Source organism: Rhynchophorus ferrugineus, unplaced genomic scaffold (assembly GCF_030347505.1).
Source record: "Rhynchophorus ferrugineus isolate W39M unplaced genomic scaffold, kcgeb_rfMv2 rfM4, whole genome shotgun sequence".
NCBI lineage: Eukaryota > Metazoa > Arthropoda > Insecta > Coleoptera > Curculionidae > Rhynchophorus > Rhynchophorus ferrugineus.
Window position 1 is genome coordinate 5,828,816 of NW_027472583.1, and position 22,227 is coordinate 5,851,042.

The following is a 22,227-nucleotide window of genomic DNA, read 5'->3' on the forward strand; positions in this document are numbered from 1 at the left end:
GCGGCGGACTTTGTAACAACGTGTGATAACTAAAGTAACAAATGTCATAAGTGCATTTTTTATACACGGAATAACTCAATAATTCTGTTATTTTATGCAGACATATGTCAAAATCGTCGATCTGAACAATTTGTTTAATTTGTTTAACAGATATCGCTGATTAAAATACATGCAAGCTCCAAATAATTACATTCACTAACAATTATTTTATCAGTATTTTTACTAAAAAAGTTTGAAATTTCAAATTGATTACAGCAAATCTGAAGAAAAAACATTTCAAATACGCTTATAAGATTTATACTAGTTACTATTCCATTAAGTTGTTCGTTGGAAAAATAACTTACACAACTGCTAATGGTCATTTCGATTGGCTAAATTCGTTTACAAAGAGGACTTGAACACGAAAGCCTCAAATTTGCATACAAAAGTGAGGGGAAACGGCTAAAATTCTATTATTAGTCAGCGGCAAATTTATCGGTCAATTTATCAAGAAATACGAACCGACAATGAAAAAGTTTCCTTAATCACTATTTTTTTTTCTCCGACTTGATCGATAAGCCGTAAAAAAACTATAATTTATATCACAGCAAAACGATAGACAATTTAATGCTTATGTATTATCTTACGCTAATTAATTATACGTTTTATTCAGCCAGTTTCCATTTTTCTTATGTCTTTCTAGTGTTGTCGAAAAATTGTATTTTATATAGTAAGTTTTTTATTAACTAATTAATTGTTCTTAAGGTTGTTATAATGTGAAGTTGTATGTTATTTTTAGCTTATAAGATCGTCATTATCATCAATTCATACACATTTACAATGGATAATTAAAATATGTTTATTCAAAGTATTGGGGGTTAGATTATATATATATATATATATATATATATATATACTTGTTTATTTCTTAGATAATTTATAGATGTATTTCTAAAATAACAGTTTCTCCTTTGAAGTAAACTATTTATCGAGCCATTTTTAACCGACCTCGATAAAGGAGGAAGTTCTATGTTCAGCTGTATATATATTTTTTTAATCTATGTTCGCGGATTTCTCCGACGATTATGCACCAATTTTAAAAATATTTTTTTTATTCGAAAGAGTGTTCCAAGGTGTTCCATTGGAACGAAATCAGATCTGATGGAGGGAAGGGTGTGAAATCGAGCAAATTGCTCAAATTTCAAAGGCACGTACAAAGTGTTCATATGTTTTTTATCTAAAATAATCAGATATTTGTTTAAAATGTTATTGCTGAGCTGATGTGAAAATCGGAAGTGGTTCAGTGTGAAAGCCATTCAGTTTGCTTTTTAAGCACTAAATAGATTATATAACACCTCATAGAAATATATTGGGCAGTTTTTTTTGTGGTGTAATAGTTAAAGCGTTTAGCTCCCAATCGGAGGTTGCGGGTTCGATTCCCGGCGCAGATGATATTTTTTTTTTATTCTAGTTTATTTAGAATATTTGTCAAATCACCTAGGCTAGGTAGGGGACCCCGGGGCCTGAAGCTCTCCTTACTTTCAATTATTGTTTCTTTATCACTATTTTTCCTCATACGGTCTGCACCTTTACTTGGCCTACCCATTGTAATATTAAATCAAATAACTACGTATTTTATTGAGTAAATATCTCACGCTAAAAAGAAAAAAATTAAATGTAATAAAAAAATAAATAAGGAACTCACTAAAAGTTAAAAAATAATCAAACTTAGATTTTTTACAAAAAAAAACATTTTTAAATAAAATATGTACATAAAAATTGGTTTAATAACGGAAGAGTGTTGCTCTACAAGTGTGTGCTCCATTGATACGAAAAGGTGGCAGTCAGGCGGAGCCAAGTGTCTAGGGTAGGTCGGGTGCAATAAAATGCTCCAACCAAGTGCTTTCAGTACTTCTTCGATTGCTTATGCCATTTGAGAGACCGCATTGTTATGGTGCTAAATCACCTTATTATATTTCTTAATGTATTTAAGGCATTTTCGATCCATGAATAACTCAAATTGGTCATTTGTTGTCTGTAGTATTCAGTACTAACTGTTAATCCAGGTTGCAACAGGCCATAATATATGACACCAACCTATTCCCATCAGACACAGGGCATGCTATAGCGATCAAAATGGTTTAGCCTTAGCTTTGCTTAGGATTTCCAAACTAAATTCATTTTTCATCACCCGTTACAATTCGATGCAGAAATAACTTCCTTCCATACGTCTCAAGCAGTATTTCAATGATGATTCTCGATTTTCTAATTGACATTGTCATTCAACCCAATCATATGGCATCTAACTTCACATTTTTTGTATCGTTACCATCGTTTATAAGCTGACTATTGCTTATTTATTTATATTTTCTATTTCTATTTATATTTTTATTTTCTGCAAATTGTTTTTCATCTAATAATCCTGGCAATTCCGCATCTTAAAAGGTTTTCTCACTACAAATGCACTCTCTGCCTTGAACGTTTAAATCACTACATTTAAATTGTCGAAACAACGTTTCACCACTTTTTCTTTCTATTAATGGAAATAATATGTATGGAACATGTTTGCCCGAAATATCTACAGACAAACGATGACTTTCAGTGACTTTTTACTTTTGAGCAAACAGAAAAAGTGAAGTTTCAAACATTAAAGATTACATTTTCAAGTAATAATAGGTCTATAATGCTGTTATTTTAGAAGAACGTAATGTGTGACTTTTACGTTAATGTCAGTAGAATAAGCTGACATATTTATTCAATCCTAAACAGTGCTTATTTATATCTAGTAAAATATGTAAAGAAAAATAGGAAAGTAATTACTCGCATACCTGGTGAACATAACACAGCAACCATTTGGTTCAGATTTAAGTTTCGACTTAATTGACTATATTGGCCTCTTGCTCACATTGACTCTTCCGTATACAGATTAGAATGGCAACAAAGTTAAGGAACAAAATATTCTTATTTTTTATAATTTTTATATTTTTATATTTTTCTTATAAAACATCTTATTTATTTAATTTTATAATAAAACAAACAAAAAGACAAAGAACTTATCCGATATTGGAATAGTCTAGTTATTCTAGTTATTAAATTAGTATTTTGTTAATTAATCAATATCAATACAGACAATATGTAATACAACACAGACTTTGTACATAACGTATATAACACTCATGATACATTTATCAAGGTATAACTTGAATGATCAGCATTCGTCAAAACGGAAAAAATAGTTATACTTTCCACCCAGACAATAGGAGGAAATTTAGCAGCAAATAGCAGTAATTTATCATAATCGGAATAAAAAGTGTTCATCACTTTATTTTTATCCTCTTAAAGGGATTGTTTGTTCGGCACATAACTTAATCTTCTGACTATTGGATTATATTAAATGCTTAAAAAAAATTAAAAATTAATACTATTATTGATAAAGGTAACTGGTAAAATGGTTAAGCAAGAAACTAAAACACCGAAAATGTCATAAAAAAGAAAAAAAAAACAAAATAAGAAGGTTAGTTGATGTACAAGTTTGTAGATTTGATAGAAAATTAAATATCAAAAATACATGCACTCGATAACAATGATAATAGCTGTTGGAAACTGACTCTTGTGCTCCATTTTCTACTTTATCTATAGATACAGTAACTTTGTACAAATGTAATTGTTGTCTATTACTTATATTACTTGTATTACTACTAAAAGTTTTATTCTATCCATAAATATATTATATACCATTTTATTATTTACTTAGACAAAAATTCTAATTGTTCTGTATACTTTTAATATGAAAAACCAATTATTTTCAAAATTTTATATTATAGGCTTATGTTTTGCTTTTATATATATACAGGGCAAATATATTTGTACATATATATGGATCAATACAAAGTGTACTCTTAAAATAAATGTCAAAATAACCTCCCTACATAATGGGCAGTATTGCATGGCGCAAAGATTTTATGCCATTATTATTGAACCAAACCAATAGAAAGCAATGAAAAAAAAGTCAGATATATAAAACCAAGTTTGTCCACCGGAAACGTTAACAATATCTTTACAGTTCAACGATTCGAAAATAAATCGAAAATTTAAACTGTTCAAGACCTATATTTTTCCACTTGGAATATAAAAGAAACTTTATTTAATAAAAAATTTATACTTGTGTCTGCCAAAAAGTCCACTGTTTTATTTTAATAGAATAACCTTTCGTGGTTGATATTCTCTCACATCGAGAGTTAAATAATAAACTATTTACCTAGGGCAACAGATCCGACTGCGTAACATGATTGCTAATAGCTTTTTTTATCGGTTTAAGTGTTTCTACAAAAGAGAGCTGGACACGATATATTCACATTTTCGTAGGGAATTAAAGCCAAAAAAAGTTGGCGAAATTTTATTATTAATCTGTGCCAAATTTATCACGCCAAATCATCGAAAAAACCGGACTAACAAAGAAAACGTTCCTTAATTAATCTTACAGGGTGTATCGCATAGGATCTGTCATGAATATCCATACATTACTATAAAGAATAGCTCAATATGCTCGCAGAACAATTAAAATAACTAAAATTACTTAAAAAAATCGATGGCAACAACTTCCTGATATTGCATAGTGAACTGGGCGACATAACGATCCTACTGCTGTTGGAATCGTCAAGGGTTCGAATCCTGCTGGTGCATGGTTATAAATTTACGTTTGTAATTGTTCATAAGGCAAGAGTACAAAATGATTCCAAGAACGCCATTAACCAAGCTGGGTAAGACCGTATATTTCACTTGAAGCTGCTCATTCTCTTATCGGTAGATTTAACGCTGAGGACTATGGTTCGGAGCCCACGCCAAGTATTAGGTCTAGTTCAGATAAATTCTAGTTGGTAAAAATAGATTCTAAATTATAACAAAAAATATTAATAAATAATATTCGTCATAATGATGTAGAGTAATTTATCAAATATATGAATGGCATTGCATGCATTTTGAAATAAAATTCATTCATTTTTATTATTTTTATCCATATATATTAAGAAGAGACTGGATTAAAGCTTATTGAACGTTCTATATAAGTAAATTCATAATATCGTAAAGAAGGTTCTAGAAGAAGTAGAAATTATATTACTTCCACATAGTCAAAATGAGCTTGTTAACTTGCGGTTAAATTTTTCTGGAAATGAAACTATTGATAATATTGTGACTGTCCTCATGACCATGACTTAACTCCTTTTCTTTTGCTGTTAAAGTGAAATGTAACAATATCAGATATTATAAAATGAAAATTGTCATGATTGAAAAAATCATCTATCAGAACCATCAGAAATAGCTTAAAGTTAAAAATTAGTTCCTCTTAAACTAAAACCGAAGAAGAATCTCAGTGAGATGCTCAAAATTGGACAAAAATGATACGGGTTTATATTTGTTACAGAAAATTAGTCAACTAATGCCCAGAGAAAAATAAACCATGAAAATGTATGTTAAAACCGACAGATAATGGTCATATTAATGAAACGAGGAACGTTTTCTATAATACTTGGTGCCTTCATAAATAGAAACCATTATTGGTAATTACAATAACAATAAACCAGTTATTCCAAAAAAAAACTATCTGAAAAACTTTAGTGCCATTATTTACAAGACCTACAAGATGTACCAAAAAAATTGTTGAAAGTTGAAAATGGACCAGTTTTTAGAAAAAAATATTATTAAACTATATTATTTTGAAAATAATTTCGTAAATCCAAATGTAAATTTTATTCCTAAACTTGAATGAATGGGTTTTCGATGCAATTGAACTAATTTTTTGGTTCATAAGAAGGAGAAATGGCATAATCTGGTATTTATTATTAGCAGAATAAGCAAAAATACTGTATATATATATATATATATATATATATATATATATATATATATATATTAGTACATATAAAATTAGTACTTCAAATATCGTCTATCAGAACCATCAGAAATAGCTTAAAGTTAAAAATTAGTTCCTCTTAAACTAAAACCAAAGAAGAATCTCAGTGAGATGCTCAAAATTGGACAAAAATGATACGGGTTTATATTTGTTACAGAAAATTAGTCAACTATTGCCCAAAGAAAAATAAACCGTGAAAATGTATTTTAAAACCGAGAGATAATGGTCATATTAATGAAACGGGGATCGTTATCTATAATACTTGGTGCCTTCTTAAATTGAAATCATTATTGGTAACTATAATAACAGTAAACCAATTATTCCAAAAAAAAAACTATCTGAAAAACTTTAGTGCCATTATTTACAAGACCTACAAGATGTACCAAAAAAAGTTTATATTTAGCAAGTTGAAAATGGACCAGTTTTTAGAAAAAAATATTATTAATTATTAAACTATAATATTTGGAAAATAATTTCATAAATCCAATTGTTAATCGCATTCCTAAATTTGAATGAATGAGTTTTCGATGCAATTAAACTAATTTTTTGATTTTGAAGAAGGAGAAATGGCATACTCTAGTATTTATTATTAGGAGAATAATTAAAAGTACTCTAGCGAATATATATTTACGGGGAAAAGGTATATAATAAAAGAAATTTATAAAGAGAACATATTAATTGAATGTAACAGTAAGTCCTCTTTATTGGTTCAAAATTAGACAAATATTCGCTTATTTGACACATTATTACATTATTTGACATTATTTTTTACATATTTGAAAACAAAATGGATGAAAACCATGAAAATAGCAAAGGAAAAATATACAGTCATCTAGTGTTGGAGTCATATATTTCTGTATAGTCTTATAATATATGGTCATTTATACGTATATATGTATAGTCATAAGTACAAATAGTTAAAAGTATATATCGAAACTAGATATTTTAAAGCATAGAATATTTATTAATTAACTTGGCGTTAAAATTACGAATTTTGTTCAAACACTGATTACGACATCGTTCACCAAACTGAATTTTCTTTTATAGTTTCCGAGTTACAGGTTAAAGCAAATTTACATATTCCGCTGCGTTATCAAAAGTCTTTGAAATTTCTAAACTAGAGAATTAGGTTTTAGGTTTGTTAAATTTCTTCAAATTCGACTTTTGGTGCATGCTTACACTAAAATATAAATGATTATGTCAAATTTCAAATCAATCACGTGTATATTTTTGGAAATATCAAATATTCTGACATAAATCTTGAAAATACATTAAAACGATTAAGACAAAAACCGAAATAAACGAACGAAAAAAAAACAGCTGACCGAATCACACACACACGGGCGCACTTATGCCAAAACAGACGTTAGCTCCTGTTGGTTTTTAATTTAGGAGCGACCCTTTTTCGCCAATAAAAATTTATGAAAAAGAACCAGAAGGGAGCTCCATTTATCACGTTGGACTTCAACATTTCGGGTGGGCGGTGGAACGCGGGGCGAGGGCAAACTTCTCACACAAATGAGTTTCTAACCAGCTTTTCAATATTTTTTCCGAGCACCAGTTTTCCGGCGTTACTCCATTGTCTATCCGAGTTATGCCTGTTGTAAAATGTGGCTGAACGAAAGAAGTTTCTTTTTAATAATAAAATTGGTTTTGTAAATCTATTTATTCGAAAATGATAAATTCTTGACGATATAACACAGCTTGAGATACTTACAAGTAATTAGTTTTAAAGCTTTTTGTAATGATAATGAACAGTAAATACTGTTGTGTAGTTTTAATTTACTACATCAAGCTTGCAACCTAAAAATATCTTAGGCTCCATCGAATTGTTTACTGCAATATTAAGGGGCACACTCTCCAGTACGAGGGTCACTATTTATATTTCGGGAATTGGCAACACTGTTGTCATGTGAGTCCACCGTAAAGTTTGACATTTTTGAAGGTATAGGTACACACAACATTTAGTCACCCAAACACTTTGTTTATTTTATATTTAGTTGAAAGTTTCGTCTCGGCAAAAAATGGAAATGGAACATTTTCGTGATATGATTTTTTACGATTTTCGACGTAGATTATCACAAGAGTGCATCAGTCAACTTAGTTTAACTTTTGGCGATGAAGCGCCATCAAAAACCACCGTGTATCGCTGGTTTAGTAAATTCAATCGTAGTCGTAGTTCGCTGTCCGACGAGCTTCCTGAAGATCGTCCAAAATCGGCTGTTATACCAGAAAACATCGACGCTGCGTGAGAAATAAGTAAGATCGTCATGTCACCTATTGTGAGATTAAGGCATCCCTAAGCATTAGTTCTACCAGCATATATGCGATTTTACATGAACACTTAGCTGTGCGAAAGTTATATTCGCGTTGGATCCCATACAATTTGACAATCGCTCAAAAAAGGCTCGTGTCGATTGATGCAATGAAATGCTTAAGAAATTCAGTCGCGGTGCTTCGAAAGACGTTTAAATGGTGACAAGTGACGAATCATGGATATATTCGTATGAGCCCGAAAGTAAGCAACAGTCGACTGTATAGGTATTCCAAGATGAACCAAATTTAAGAAAAGTTGTTCGCGCACGAATCACTTCAAAGAAAATGGTGGCCTGTCTGTTCAGGAAAACTGGTCATATTGCAACAGTATGTAGAACAGTAAATTCTGATTGGTAAACAACCATTTGTATAATATATAATTTGTTTATAATTAAACTACACATGCAACATTAATAATATCATCCCAGCCGATATAGCAACCCAAGGCCAAGTACCTTGTGATGAACCTTGATACAAAGTTCGTTGAATGGAGCACATTAAAACAAAGAATTGTAATTGAAATGCAGAAAGCTTTATTGGTTAATTTGAGGAATATCTCAATTATCCGTACATAGTAAGTTGGTTAAGACAATTCTAAAACCATATGAATCTATGGTATCCAGTTTTGTAGAAATTTCGCAAAGTGTAACATCATGAAAATGAATGTATATTAGAACAAAGTCCAAAGAAGTACCGTAGATGTATCCAGATACTACACAATGATTACCTACACTATGACGCCATGCTATTTCCTTACAGCTACTCAGGAGATCAAGAATCGCAAAACGACGTTAACAAAGACTTCACTCTCATATTGATAATAAGTATTTAAACACCACAAGAACACACAAACCTGAATAAAACAAAAAGTTTAGTCGGCAGCGACAAGTAACAACATATTAAAAAAAGAAACTGTGAAAACTTTTGTTTTATTAAATTCTGTTGAATATAAAATTGGCGTTCAAACAAACTAATTTCCTATTCTTAATTTTATTTACAGATATTTGCAATTTGATTGCTGCTTTCCCATGGAGTTTAACTACAGAAAAAAAATATGTGAGACCTAATTGACATATTTTGTTTTAGTTTATATGTGATTTTAATGTTTATTGACCATATTATGATAGCTGGTTAAGAGAGAGTTTATATTGTATCACGTATTCTTGGATAAAATCGATACAAACTCAAACATTAAAATGATATAATCAACGGAATAATAAAATGATTTATTAAGGTTAATATACCCTATTTGATGATCTATATTATGTATCGATGTATATTTCGGATTAATAATTTATGAATTACAGTAAGATTTCTAATCCTTAATGTTCTTAATAAATCACTTACATAAAGTAATGACATTATAATTTAAATTGGCATAGCTAATTAAAGCTGTTTTATATTTTCCATTTTTTGTATTTTTTTATCTATTCTTTTTGTTTCACATTACAAAACCGAAATTAAGTTTGCGGAGAAAGTTTCCAGACCTAAATTAAGAAATTAGATATAGTAACAAAAAACGAGAACGCCAACGCTATGGTACAATATTCCAAGAAACATTATTTCATTCTGCAGTGCTGTACTGTTTAAGCTGTTTTTAATAAAACAGGTTATTTTATTAGCGGCTGCACGTTGCGCGCTCGCAAAATAAACATTTTAAAGTAATTGTTGATAAAAAATTTATATTTAGAGCATGCTACAGTACATCAATATTTATGCGACAAATATTTGGTTACGGCACTTCGAAAAATATCACTGTGTATACGCCATAATTATGACGAAAGAAAATATTGGGTCTGTTGTGCTACATATAAAAAATTAAAAAATTAAAATATATTCCTCTATGTGGCTAATTAATCCTCACACAGAAACGTACATATTGAGTGACTAACACGGACAAATAAGTTTACCCCATGCCGACTTGGTTAGAGCAGAGGTAACGGCGATAGGACGGTCTAATGTTGCGATAGTGGCAGGTTTGAATTCTGCTGGGGTATGGTCGTAAATGTATGTTCGTGATTGTTTAATATTTGTGATTGTCCTAGACAGGGGTACCAGGTAACCAGGCTGGATAAGACCGGATGTCTTCTGGGATGATTTCTATGTTGGTCACTCGTCTGTCGGTAGGCCTAATGTCGAGGACCGTGGTTCAGAGCCGACGTTCAACAGTAGATCCAGTCTAAATAAACCCTCGTTGGTAAAAGGAGATTTTTAAAAATAAAAAAGTTGACGCCATGATATCTTAAATAATCTTGGGAGAATAATGAGAGAGTGTGATATGTGCCTTCACATATTTCTCCAACACACCGTCTCGCCAAGACTCCTAGCGAGAATCAACAGCAAGGTTGTTTTCAAAAAATATCAAGCTATAGACCAAAACTGAAGGCTCCCAAATGTCGTAATTTGGCATGATTTTAAAGAACGGATCCAAAACATCAGAGACTACCCTCAGTAATTGCTAACACAGCGATATTACAAACGTTCAGGTATTTTGCAATGATAAGCAACATCACCCCTGGCTAACAATTTGGGTTTCAAAATAATATACTCTTCCATTCATCAAGCTGAGTGACTAGCCGGCTAGAACTCAAAATCGTTACTTATCCCACTATAAAACAGATCAATTGAAAAGTCCCCGAACTACCATAGTAAAACACATTCTTTTGCAAAATTTGTATTTTTAATCAACATAATTCCCTTCAAGGGTGAAACACTGATTATAGCGACCCTCTAACTTTTCGATACCATTTTTGTAGTACTATTTGTCCTTTGCTTCAAAATAGGCCTCAGTTTCGGCGATCACCACTTCATTCGACGAAAATTTCTTCCAAACGAGCATTCTTTTGCGATCTGAGAACAGGAAATAGTGGCTGGTGGCCAGATCAGGAGAATACGAATAGAAGCCCAATTCATGGATGTTTGCCATCGTTTTCACTGACTTGTGACACGGTGCACTTTCTTGGTGAAGCAGCACTTTCCTTTTCTTCAAATGCGGCCGTTTTGCGGCGATTTCGTCCTTCAAACGGTGTAATTCCAAGCTCATTCCAAAATACAGACGCCATAACCTTGCCAGCCGACTGTTACGTTTTTCCACGTTTTTAGCGCATTAGTTGTGTGCAGTCCACTCGGATGACTGTCGATTGGACTTCGGAGTAAAATGATGGAGCCATGTTTCATCCATTGTCACATATCGACGCAAAAAATCGGGTTTATTAATCTTGATCATCTTCAAGCAGTGCTCCGAATCATCAACTCGTGTTTGTTTTTGATCAAAAGTGAGCTCGCACAGCACCCACATTGCACAGAGCTTTTCACACCCAAATATTCGTGAGTTTTATGATCTACACTTTCAGTTGATATCTTTAGAGTGTCTGCTATTTCATTCAATTTCAATTTAGGGACATTCAAAATCATTTTGTGGATTTTTTAAATGTTTTCGTCGGTAACAAACTCTTTTGGGCGTCCACTGCGTTCACCCTCTCCGGTGCTCATTTCACCACATCTAAACTTAGCATACCAATCCTTGATGGTTGATTTTCCTGGGGCAGTATCCGAAAATTCGACATCAAGCATCAAGTTTTGCTTTAACTGTATTTTTTCACTTAAAAAAGCAATAATTTATCAACACGCCAGATTCCTTTTTATCCATTTTTTTCACAATAACAAAAGTTGCTTCACTCAAAATACTATAATTCACAAACTAATGATCCGACAGCTGTCAAATTTATACACGCATCTTTTTGAGGGTTAGGGCTAATTAAAATGATATAGATTTAATTCTAGTGGCGCGATCTATGTGTCAGGCCGGGGACTTTAAAATTGATCTGTTACAGCAAAAATGTATTGCCATGATGTTCTATTTCGGTGTACATGTGGATGGGTCTCTTGGAGTGAGTTTTCTCTCGATCTCTCTGTGACTGAAACGCGCGAGTTTCTGCGATCGATATAATCCTAGTAGATCCACTTACTATTACCAGATAATTAGTGAATAATTTTAATGATAAATGGATGCTGTATGTGGATTGGTAAATAAATTATATTTGTTACCTTACCTTGTTGTTTTATTTTCTCTTTTTCATTTTAAGATTAAATATGTTTATAAAATGTTGAATAACTTAGATATAATATATAAACTTAAATTTGCACTTCTCGTCAGAAAAGCTTTAGCTCAGACAAAAAGGGATAAGATAATTGATTACATGCATCCAATGGATATATGAAGAATGTTTAGAATCAATCAATATAATCCCAGGGACGAAATAATGTCCCAAAAACATTTATAGATTTTTTACTGTGTTGTTAAAACAGCATTTAGAGAATCTTTAGGTCAATTAACAAATTGTTGATTACTTTTAAGAATAAAGAAGTAATGAATCTAATGCTTGAAGTTTTATTTATTTTTGTACATGTAATATTTATTTCTACGCATTTAAAAAAAGGACGATATTTGGCGACTGCAACTTTACAGAAATATTTCATTGATCGATATAAAGTTTCGAAATAAATCGTATTATACAAAGTTTCCTGATAACATTCATATTTCATATATTTCTTCAAGATTATTATTCACAAGCCAAAATACTGGAGTTTCTAAAATATGGCTACGGAATTACCTTCAATTTACTTGGCAAATGTTTTCTCGGCAGTCTGAAAATATTATAAAAATGCAACCGCAGAAAAGGGAACCTGCTCGAAAAAACTTAATAGTCTTTGAAAAGTTCGGACTTATTTGCCCCGTCAACTTTATGCTATGCTGGCCCGTTGGAAAGCAGATAAAACTCTTTAGTTTTACCACCAGTATTTCTGGGAATATAAATTATTTTTCGACAACTTACTAAAACTTTTTTTAAAGTGTCTTGGTAAACTGGATGGTAAATCAGTATACTGTTTTAAAGAAAGCTTTAAATTTATCTTTCAATATTTGGCAACGTTTATGAATAATAAATTTGAATATTTATGTCATAGAAATATGCATTTTTCATCAAAAAATATTCTAAAGAGAAAATGTGACGTGACTGCTCACTGTTTGTTGCAGCTGAAGGTCGAATTCTTTACAGAAGTCAGGGAAGAATTCGTTTACCTTTCACTTGAAAGCCATGTCCAAACAATTGTAATCTGCGTTTCTAAACTTGCCTCTCAGCTATGCATTAATAAACAAATGACTTCATGTCTAATACGATCTTTGAAAGAAATATGTGAAGTTTACCTTAAGCATCGCTGTTAAAGTTCTTCAAGCATACAGAAAATAATCAGATTGTATAGTTAACGGAATGATTGGCTTTGGAGAGAGATTGATTTTAGTAGAATCGATCTAATTTTTGAACTATTTTATTAACCAAATATCGAAAGGGCACATAGTGTTTTATACGAATAATTTCGTTGAAATAAACAAAAAAATCGAACTTATCATTTCCCCATGTATGATTCCATCCCTGATATATCAATAACAAATAAAACACAGGGGAAACGAAAATATCGGCCGATACCCTAACCCCCCGTCTCTAGGGGGGAAACGCCCCCTCTACGTACGATGTTAAATCTTTTAGCAAACCGGCAAATCCGAAAAACAACAAACCGAAACCTATCGCCTACGACGCCAACAATTTAAACAAAGGAAAGCGAACCGTCACGGTACAAAATCCAATCTTTAAAGTTGATCGGGGGGACAGGGGTAATAAATCTTGATGGATGCGCGTTCGTTGGCGAGAGGGCGTGAAAAAAAAAGGGGTCGCCCCCTAAGCCCGAAGAAGTTTCGGGCGGCCTCGAAGAACGGAACAGTCATTTGTTTTCGGTCAGGACGCGAAGACAACGGGAAAAATAGATTTTTAATGCGATTAGTCCGGGGGATCATCGTCATCCTGTTGATGGAGCATCGGATAGGGATAAGGGAGATGGCCAGTTATGAAAGAAATAATAAAATATCAGAGATTTAATGTTGAAAATGGCATATTTTGAAAGTACCTGACGAACATTATCCGATGATATTATACCTTACCTTATTTATCATGAGTCTTCAATAGAAAACATAGATTATCCAGTACACACTTTATTCGCCTGATTTAAGTACTGCACAATGAAGGTTATTATTATAAATATTAAATTGAACAAACAACTGGGGGTTACTTTGTATGAACCAAATAATTTTGCAAAAATAAATAACTCATTATCATTTAGTTTTAATAAGCCTAATATTGGTGAAAATAAAGGGGAAGAAATATACACAAAAATCACTATGACTAGCAAATATTGTAAATGCTAAATTTATGAACAAAGTTATTAGACTATAACTGATATGTGAGAAATTTTCTTAAATTTAATTGATGCTGGACTGGGTTAAAAGAAAATTAAATCAAAATTATCGATATATTAAACTGACAGAGAATGAAAATAAATTCCTAAACATTTAACCCTTCATCTTCACTACAATAAATAAATTTAAATTATGAACTTTCCCAATGCAGCGGTCTAATAATCGATCCAGGTTCGAATCAGTTCGCCTCGTGTGAAATTGTGTCCTTCACAACCCTCAAAACACGTGGCAAAGCGTAGTCATGCAAGAGGATGATTTTGGGTCTGCTACTGGCTTCTACTAATCTCTTCTCTAATAAAATATCATTGAAATTGATCAAAACTGACGTGGGGATGTATCTACACACGTTTCGCCACAATTCGCTATAGAACATCTTCTACGCGTAACATTTTCCTGCAAGCTATGAGACCGCAGTTAGCAAGTTAAAACAAAGGGTTGGTATGATAGTCGTTTTCACTTTTTCTAAAATTATTTCCGTCATATGTAAATGTCTGAAGAGTTAATCCATCAAGGGCTAAGCTTTTGAATTTGTGCTGGGTTTTTGACCAATAAGTCATGCAATTCATAGTATTTGATATTACTTGACCATTCAATCGGTTCTTTGTCATTAATATCAAAATCACCACTTTAGAACTTTAAATTCAAAACCAACAATTAGAACACGACGAATCAGCATCACCGCTAGTCTCTAAAATTGTTAAATCAAGGAACAAATGTAATGAATGTGGAAAATTCAATTTTAAGCATTCAATGATTAGCATCTGTACACAGCGAATAACTCAATAATACTAAATAAAAAAAACGTTATTTTATATAAAGAAATGTCAAAACTATCTAATTTAACAGCTATGTGATTCTTAGCAGTTGTTTAGGTTTATTGTTTATTTAAAATTTTCAGTATGCCATTTTTCTGCAACATTCCATATGAATGAATAAAAGCATTCCTAGCTTTACTTTATGTGGAATCATGGAAACAAAATGTCTCGCTATATCTTTCCACAGCTCAAAGAATGCGCAACAGTCATATATACCCGTTTCTCAATTTGAAAAATTATATAAGGATTAAAAAAATTATATTGCTATTTACACATTTTCAATACAAAATAATATATAAACCTACTTTCCCTAGTAGATGGCTTTAAAGTCTATATATATATATATATATATATATATATATATATATATATATATATATATATATATATATATATATATATATATATATATATATATATATATATATATAGTAAAATTTATTACAAACAAATTGTAACAAAGGTTGTTTACAAATTTAAGAGACCATTTCAAATAATGGACATTTTCACAATTCAGTTGTTCTAAAACCAACAAAAATTAATATCGATTGGTAATAAACCTATTTTTAATTAGTCACTTTTTTCGTTGCTGTGACAAACCACGGTAAAACCTGTCACTAACACTTTAAATATTTTCTTTTATATAAAATGATTAACAGAATTATCTAATAATATATGGCCATTTATTGTCTAAAAGAATCTGATCCCAGTTATATAAACAATCCAAACAACAGCTTCATGGAACAAATGGAGACACTAGAATGAAAACACTGAGAGGAGAAATACGCATACACCTGATAATAAATTTGATGCTTCCACCCTTACGTATAAAACTTGATTCAATGAAAAATTTTATCTAGGTCATGGATAAAAATAGTAAATTATTTTTGTATTTAAAAACTGTTTTCTCTAAATTAAGTGATGCTATTAAAAGAAGTCATATTTGTTGTCCAACAAATAAAAAAAACTTTTAAAAACTATGATTTCGATGAAAATCTTACCGCGAAAAATTTAGCAACTTGGTTAACTCTAAAGAAAGTAATTCATGGATTTTTAGGCAATCTCAAAGCCGAAAATACTCAGTTTTTGGCGAATGACTTGTTACAATAATAATATAATACTTAATAAAATGTTAGCAGATTACTACTGGTTTGTAATGAAAGGTTTTCTTTCATAATATATGGCTCATTTTTTTATTGACCACTTAAACCTGAGCTGTCTTGATTCATTGTTTATTTGTAAATATATATTCCTTGTTTTTTTTTAATATATTTTAAAGTTCCCTTTTACCAACGATGGGTTTATCTGGACTGGGCCTAAAGTTTAACGTGGGCCCCGAATCACGGTCCTCAGCATTAAGCCTACCGATTGGCGAGTGACCAACTTTAGAAATCATCCCAGAAGACATCCGGTCTTACCCAGCCTGGTTACTGGCGTGACTGGGATCATTTTCCTTGTAGCATTTTACACTTTTGCCTAGAACAATCACAAATTTTAAACAATCACAAACAAAAATTTTACGACTGCGCCACCAATAATAATAAATTAATATTATTTAAAATTTTCATAGTGTCTCTTTTTGTTTATACTATTTTTATCAGAATTTTGAAACGGTACGTGTAGCAATAAAAAAACCATTTAGCAGGTACAATTTGACAAAAAGGCTGTTTTATTTAATGTTACCGGCAAAAAATTGTCACGCAGTGTCACAAGTAACATTAATATTCAATAACAGAGCACAGTTACTTCAAATATGGAAACTAATCCACAAGATCGACTTAAAACAAAAAAAATATTTCTTTTTAGTGACTTTTAAACAGATGTCGTCAGTTGCTGTACTTTTACTCTTGTCTTTTTTTTTGTTTGCATAAGACTGTAAGGCTTACTTTTTTTTCTTTTTCGTCCTGGCCACGATAATATTATCAAAACGGCCGTAAGAAAGGTCTTTCTTTTTCGAAAGATTTTCCCTTTACGGAATATATTTTTTTAACCTTTGTCGATTCCGACCGATAGTCTAGCGAATTATCGTAAATTTAAACCCGAATATGTAATGTATATTTTTGGAGATAAAGCCCCAGCTAGAAGAAATTTATATTTTCGACGGTATTTTCGACTTTTTTTCTCGTTACGATAAGTATTACTGGCTTGTTTGAGGCTTCGAAGCTCGTCCCAGATTATATAAACCGAAAACCCGTCGCAAAAAACGGTTAGGCAACTTTTGGATGTTCCATTTTACAAATAAATTCCTTTTTCTAAGCTAATCTAGTCTTGTTATCGACTTAATACTGTATTATAATGTACTTATTATTCTTCTATCAGCTTCTCGTTTCTCAGTCATAGTTTCAACAGATTCAATAATTGTTTCTAAATCCAAATCTCTATATACGAATGGAACTATAATTCTATATGTTCCTGCTTTCTCATTCACAGTTTCATCAGACTCAAATATTGCTGTTTAACCCAAATTTATTTTCATATTAGAGATAAATAATTGTTCAATTACATTGTATTAAGGAAATAAATTTTTATAACATCTTTATTAGATACGCTTAGTGCAATCTTAATTTTAAATTAATTTATTACTACTTTACATTTGTACTTTTCACAAGCAAGACGAGTGCGAGGAAACACATCAATATGTATTCCTCAATAGGAAATAATTAAGAAAAGTTTTGAAAATAATTTTGTTCAGTCATATTTCTTGGCAAGTGTTGCGAATCATCGTCTATGTCCCATATTACATGTCCAACAAACTGATTCAACGCGACATCCCCTTAGAACACATAACGGGTGTGATTCGAAGTACTAGTGCGTATCCTAATGCACTCGCCAAAAAGTTAAATGTGTGTGATGACGATGAAGTGCGTAGGCTCAAACGCAAACTACCATACGAACTGATTAATAGACACAGAGCGAAATGTAATAATTTCTAGAATAAGTTACAATAGTCATTAGAATAAGTTAGGATAGGCTTTAAAATAAGTTAGAATAGTATCTATAGAATAAGACTTATAGTATAAGTCATACAATAGATCACTTACTGAAGTGATATTCTACATGTTAGGATGGTTATATTATATAACAGAAATCATACAATAATAATTATTTTCCACGGGCAGATTGTTAAGGTTTTAAGAGATTAATTTAAAAAAATATTTCTTGGCAGTCCAGGTCTGATAAATTGGAGAAATAAAATAAAGAATAAAATAGAGCCTTGAATAAAAGTTCACCAACAAACTAGCTGGACAGGTGAGTGAGATTTTTACCTACTTTAGAATAAAATACAGTGAAGAGTTATATTAAATATTTGAAACCCATGCATCCGGCTATATTACAATGTAGTGTCCTTGGTCCAATATTATATTTGTTTTATACCAACTACTTCAACTAAATATAAAGGAGTAACACAAACTACATTTGCTGATGATACTACACTACTCGCTACAAATAACAATATTGAGTTACCTGTAAATAGCGCACAAATAGTTGTCAACAACATTACTGAATGGAATAGGAAAATGCGAATAAAATTCAATGCTATTAAGTCTATTATCTGCAGCTGATAATTGGTTCTAGTAATTCCATAAGTAAATTCAATAAAATATGTAGGCATGACGCTAGATTCCACACTTAAGTGGAAAGCTCATTTTAAAATGACGGTAGTAGAACTTTATAAGAATAAAAACCGTTTGGTGATTGCTTGGACGATAATCCGACTTATTATTCCACAACAAATTGTTATTATATAAAGAAATTTAGATACCACTGCTCCAATTATAAAATATTACTTAGTATTGGCTGTAGTTTTAATGTATATAGAAACTTTTTTTCTATACTACGGAACTGAATACAGACACAGATAACTCAGCTGCAAAAATGAAAGAACATTATTCAATTTAGAAAGGGAAACTTTAATATCATAAGTAAGAAAAATACATAATTCACCAGAGTCCATAACTGTCGTAACACAAATAAAAGAGCCGGTTTTATCAATCAAAACTTCCGACAATTCCATGGATATACAGAAAAACAGCATGTATAAAAAGTTGAAAAGGATAAATATACATTAAGTAACGCTAAGAGAGTATATGACTGTCTGATAGTATAAAAATAGAATTATAATACACTTAATCAATAAATATATGATATGTTACTTCAATAGAGAATAAGCAACGAATTTAGATATGTTAATAACACTAATAAAATATCAAAGCAAATCATCAGCGTCGTTTTGTATATCTTTAGTCAATCCTAGCTGTTCTTTTTAGATTTTTAATTAGCTACGTTCTATCAATCTGATTCTCATTCTCGATGCACTATATTTTATCGTCTAAGCTCCTCTCTCGGATTCTTGGTGGTGGCTGTGACGGTTGGTTCAAGAAACCCTATTCTGTATCCTGGTTCGTTCAGAATTTTGGGAAAAGAAAGACTGTTCTAGTTAGGAACTTCTCACACTTGTTATATGTGCTTCACGAATTTTTAAGGAATGCTCAAAAATTCAACGATCTCGGGTTTTCTTGAAGTTTCTGGTTATAACCACCATACCAAAAACCCTTTCTCGTATTTCAACTGTATTATTTTTACAGATTTTCGTTTTTATTACATTTTTCATTGCCTTTCTTAATATATATCATTATCCACATAGTGTAATAAACCTGAAGTTGAAGCCCCACCTCTTCAAAAAAAAGTGTGAATACAGTTTATTGATAATGTCTGGAACTGTAGCGAGTAAATCGTATTTGCGAGAAGTTTTACTTTGTTACTTCAGTTTGCAGAAAAATACTGCCGAATTCAACATGTGAATGCTGGTTTCGTCGTTTTAAAAGTGGTTATTTTAATACCGAAGACAAAGAGCTCTCTAAATAACTAGAAAAATTTGAAAACGAAGATTTGAAAGTATTATTTTGATGATCCGTACAAATCGCAAAAAGACCATGCAAAATTATTGGAAGTACCATAACAAAACCATTTTCAATCAATTGAAAAATATGGGAATCTTCTTAAAACTTCATATGAATTGAAATCAATGATATTTAAAGGCGTTTGGTCATGTTGTTTTAACGGCAAAATTGGAAATATTTTTATATCATACTGTTACTAGTAATTAAAAGTAGATCTATTGTGTTTATCCAAAGTGAAAAATATGTATAAACATGTACCTGCATCAATACACAGCCGAATATCCTTATTAATGATAGATTTTGTGAGATAAGCTTGGTGTAAACCACTAGAAGCTACTAAAACCAAATGAAACCATCAATAGGGATAGTTAAGGACTACAGTCGATGTATTTAGGTCGAACACTGCGCAGAAAGCGGGTGACATATTGCAGAAGCGGTGTTTTTGTAAAATTTGTGACATAAAAAACTATCTATGACTTGAGCTAATATAAAATAAGAAAGGTAAAAAGCAAACAAACAAATTGTGTCCAGCAAAAAGGATCTCTCATCAGCTCATTGTCGATTGTCCGGATAATGGTAGTTCAGGTACCAGGGCTGGATGAAGCGTATTAGAAGTTAGACTTGATAAACCCCTTATGGTGTTTATAACCAGAAACTTCAAGAATCGTGGAATTTTCGACCAATCCTTAAAAATTAGTAAAGCACATAGAACAAGTGTGAGAAGTTCCTAACAAGAACAGTCTTTCCTTCCCCAAAATTCTGAACGAACCACGACACAGAATAGGTTTTCTTGACACAACTTTCACAGCCACCACCAAGAATCCGAGAGAGGAGCTTAGACAATAAAACATAGTACATTGAGAATGAGAATAAGATTGATAGAATATAGCTAATTAAAGAACTAAAATGAACAGCCACGATTGATCAATAAATTGGCAAATAATTAGAAAGAATTGAAAACCCAAAACGTACGATCAGAGTTGGACAGAACTAAGAACAAAAGAACAGTCATAACCGAATAACAAAAGTTGGCAAATAACGAAAGAATTAAGAACAGCTACTGAAACAGTCGATAGTAAAAAGTAGTCAATTACTAAGCAGTCGATAGTCAATTACAGTCGATAGTTCCGTTCCCAACACTAATAATTACATTTTAACCGAATTGAAAACACGAGGAGGTTCTATGTTCGGCTGTTGGATTTTTTATCTAGAATAATCATATATTTGTGTTACTGTTGAAACGATGGGACGAAAAATCGAAAGTACCCCAGTATAAAAGCAAGTTTTTCAGTTTCAGTTTGCTTTTTAAGCGCTAACTATACCATACGACCAGCCGTAGAAACTCCAGGCAGCTGTTTTAATGGTGTAATGGTTAAAACATTAAACTCACTCGCGGAGTTCGCGAGTTCGGTTCGCAAAGGAAGCGACAACAATTTTAGTTTGATTCGGACATTTGTCAAATCGCCTATAATAGATAGCAGACCTTGGCGCCTTAGTCGATCCTTATTTTCAATCATTGTTTCTTTATTCATATTTCTATTCATACTCTATCCATTGTATTACTTACGCCATCCATTGTAATATTTAATAAAATACCTGCATAATATATTAAGTAGATATATAACACTAAAAAGAGAAAAATAAAATATTTTAACAAAATAATTGAACAATAAATAAATAAGGAACTAAAATGTACAAAATAATTAAAGATTATTAAAACCAAAAAAATATCTTAAAACAAAATATGTATATAAAAATCATTGTATTATTTAAATAAAACAACCAAAAAAATTATTTAAACTATCTACTACACACATTATATATTCTACTATATACACACAATTTGGCTTGATATCTACCTTAATAATGCAAAAATGATAATATAATTTTGTGACATATACACAAAATTAAATCACGAACAAAATAAATCTAATTTGTTGCTCGGCACCTGATCGGCTGTCAAACTAATCAATTGGTATTAGTTAAAACAATATT

The 22,227-nt window shown here is 31.4% G+C and overlaps 1 long non-coding RNA gene across 1 annotated transcript in view; it reads left to right on the forward strand.

The window, feature by feature from the left end:
* The first annotated feature begins 635 nt into the window (after window positions 1-635).
* Window positions 636-22,227, forward strand: part of LOC143196691 (uncharacterized) — a 54,790-nt gene continuing 33,198 nt past the window's right edge. Inside the window, exon 1 of the long non-coding RNA XR_013005788.1 lies at window positions 636-709. This is a non-coding gene — a long non-coding RNA (uncharacterized LOC143196691). The remainder of the gene's footprint in view (window positions 710-22,227) is intronic.